This window comes from Siphateles boraxobius, unplaced genomic scaffold (assembly GCF_051911475.1).
Source record: "Siphateles boraxobius isolate OS27281-9 unplaced genomic scaffold, OSU_SipBor_1 26, whole genome shotgun sequence".
NCBI lineage: Eukaryota > Metazoa > Chordata > Actinopteri > Cypriniformes > Leuciscidae > Siphateles > Siphateles boraxobius.
The window spans coordinates 2,661,706-2,665,210 of record NW_027508876.1 but is presented as its reverse complement, the minus strand read 5'-3'; the positions used below and the strand labels follow the sequence as shown (position 1 = coordinate 2,665,210).

At 39.3% G+C, this 3,505-nt stretch overlaps 1 long non-coding RNA gene across 1 annotated transcript; it reads left to right on the top strand.

The window, feature by feature from the left end:
- The first annotated feature begins 322 nt into the window (after positions 1 to 322).
- Positions 323 to 890, top strand: LOC143751439 (uncharacterized). The gene is made up of 2 exons (XR_013207214.1): positions 323 to 383; positions 737 to 890. It is a non-coding gene; the product is annotated as an uncharacterized LOC143751439 (long non-coding RNA).
- Positions 891 to 3,505: the final 2,615 nt, after the last annotated feature.

The following is a 3,505-nucleotide window of genomic DNA, read 5'->3' as shown; positions in this document are numbered from 1 at the left end:
GTGTAAATGAGAGGCCAAACCGCAGGGAAATATCTGCCTCGTCTTTTCGTGTAAACGGAGCCCTAGTTTTCTTTGTTATCAGTTTACCCACCACTTGTTAGTTACTTTGGTTCCTGATTAGCCCTAACCTGTTTGTTGTTCTGTTGATTGATTGCCATCCAGGTGTATTTTAGCCCTCAGTTTCATCAGTTATTTGTCCTTTCATGATGTTGTTATGCTAAAAGTGTTACTTGTCTTGTTGATTACATACATAGCAAGTGTGACAGTCTTAGCTGGCTTGAGATGTCACCCCCCCCCCCCCCCTACCCCCCTACCCCCCTACCCCCCTCTGTTTTTGTTCATTTTGAAAACTACACCTATCCATCATGCCAGACACAATGGAAGTAAGTGCTTATGGCAGTGACATGATAACATCGGTCCAGTCGGGCTGAAATGCAATTAACATTTGCTGAAGAAGCACAGAATAATGCATGGTTTCTTTCAGACAGGTTTGTGAATAAGGTTGTGTTGTCTCAGCTTGATGCAACTGATACAAAACTGTCATAAAGTTCAGCAATGATAAGCCATTCCACAATCTGCAATCAAAATTAAATCCTCTTGCTGACTTGTTTGAGATATCTTTAGGCATCCTGAAACAAATTTAGAAGTTCCAACCCTTAAATGAGTTCAGAATAAGCTGGTGTTTACACTCAGATTTTTGTGTTTTATAATCCTTTTTTGTTTCTTCTTTGTATAGTAGGTTTCTGTCTGCTCTGGCCATTGGCCCACAATGATGCAACAGTTGGAGCATGTACAAGTCAATCAACAGGCAGACTTGGACGAGAGATCAGTGCTGTGGGTTTGGTGGGACTAATTGTGAACTAAAATAAACATGTCACTCACACCTTTCACATCGCCTTGCACCTATTGAACGCAGTGAGTCCAGACAGGGTGTGTGTATAGATCCATGGTGCCAAGTAGATAACGACAAGCATTTGTTTGTGTCTAAGGTTTATATTTGTTTATATAAAATGGATTTCATCATCAAAATGTGGGTGTAATTAAAATCAGTGCTTTAAAAAGTAGCCAGAGGAGGGTTTTTAATTGAATTTGAAAGCTAGAATGCAGGTAGCACAATTAAAATGGTTTTGTTGGACTTATTATACCCTTTTAATGGTCTTTATTTGGTTTTGGGGGCTACTAGAATAGGTTGTAATGCTTGAATGTTTAAAAAACATACTCTTCATATATTTGACATTGTGGCAGCACCTCTCTCTTCCCTGTCTGTCAGTAATGCCAAAGACTATATAGAAAGATGGTTCACTCCCATTACTATGAATGGGAGAAACTGCAACGTGCAATATGGCGGAATACATCCCGCCTTCTAAGTAAAAGAGCCAATCGCTGATTGGTAAAGTTGTGCGTCACTGCAGCTGCCGTTAGAAGGTCTGGTTCCCGTAGAAACCTAAGACTCACGTTTAGTATGACGCATGTATTGGCTGGTCTAGCCTGAAAAATAAGCTTTTTTAATGTGATTTGAGCATAAGAAACATGTATGGGATAGTTTGTGTCAGATTTTGTTGCTGATATGAAATTTGTTATTTAATTGTGAGTTTCGCTAGCAGTTTTTGAGATTTGAGGATTTCCCCCATCCAAATAGATAAGACTTGGTCTTGGATGCCCGAAATAGCTGCCCGGAGGTGTTGCAAATATGGCCGCAGAGTGAACAGACATTCATTGAAAGGTACTTTGGCAACGCTCTGATTAGTTCCTTTATCTATGAACCTTCTGAAAACCACCAGTTTGTTCTGATTGTTTACCTGGATCAGTGTGTTGTGGTTGGTCAACTGCTTTGAGTGTGTTTTTGAAATGCCATGCCCTTTACTGTAACCACATTACATCCAGGGTGGAAGAAACACTGGGTCCTTCTCAATTCTTATTTGTGCATCCTCGTTTCCTTTCCTCGCGTCTCAGCTCCACCCCTGAAGGATGCGAGGGGAGGCTGCAAGGAAAGAAAATGAGGATGGAGGAATCGAATGAAAGCTTTTTTTATACATTGGATTACTTGATCACTCGAGCATCACTTCATAGCATCATCAGCTGCGCTCAAAGGATCTGCCCTTATGTTGTATTAGTTTGGATATTTAAGAAATTCATAATAAAGCAAGATACCCTGTTGAAATATGTGAGATGTGTGGTTTATATAAACTGCAAGGGTAAAGTATAAATTCAAATTATTGTGACTTATGTGAAGGGGGAATACAATTTATGCATGTAGTCAATAAAGCCCTTCCGCAAAGGATACACCTGTGTATCCTCACTCAGAACTCCGCAGGAAGCCTCCTCACTCCTTGAATCCTCGACTCATCACGGTGCGATTAGAAAATTGAGATGTCCTTCAAGATGGTTGAGCTCGATCAGTTTTCGGGTCATAGGATGGAGGACGGAGGAGACGAGAAGGTATATTGAGAAGCACCCAGTGTCACTTGGACAGGGAAGCATCATGCTACTAATGCAACTCAACCAGGCCACACTCCTTTATTTTGCATATGCCTTGGGTGGCAATTATTTAAATGAGAAATATTGTGACCAGTACATTCCCAGATGATAATTTAAGACCACAATCGAGGCGTTTCAGGGAGTTCAAAAACCACCGTGCACGGATATAGAGAATATCTCCCTTTGGAGTGACTTCGTGCTTTGTAAATTTGTGGAGGGTTTTCATGCTCAAACAGCAACATTTGTACACAAATTATTTTAAAAGTCTTAAATATATTAGCTGGTAGTCTGATATGGCAATGTCAATATATTTGGTCTTGGCAGAATAGATCTGCTGTTACATAGCAAGTACAGAAATTTGCTACTACCAATACATTATCAGACATTGATGTGAGCATGTAAGACATGCTGCTGCTGCACAGTAACATACATGAATAACCCCCGTAGCAGATCTATACAGGTGGAGCTGGGGAAGGTGGAGGGTTCCTGAAAGTGTGCTGCAGACTGCTAACAGCAACACTACCAGTATTTGAATAATGAGCCGTAGCTCATTGGCCATTGATGCAACATCACCCAAACAGCTGCGTTATGTAGATGACGATGCAATTGTGACCAAATTAGTCAAGGACCCATCAACCTACACCATCTAGAGTTTCATGAACTAGGTATCTTTAGATTAATTAAATATCATCTTAAATTTGTGGTAACACTTTGCAATAACTGTAATCAATTATTTAATTAGCTAGATTTTTCCATTTTCTAAATTAAATATAAGTGATGCTCGTCTCTACATAATACTTGCAAGAAATGTAGCCTATTAGGTTTAGTCACTTCCTCAAGGCACACCTATCCTAAAAAAAATAAACCCCAAAAAAACATATTTTTAGTTATCATTTATGTACTTAGCATGAACATTGATTAGTTATGAGTGAAATTATGGGTATAAAATTAAATATGAGCAAAAATAATAGTGATGCTTGTCTTAGCAGTGGGTAATTATATGTGACCACAAAATAATTTCAAATTA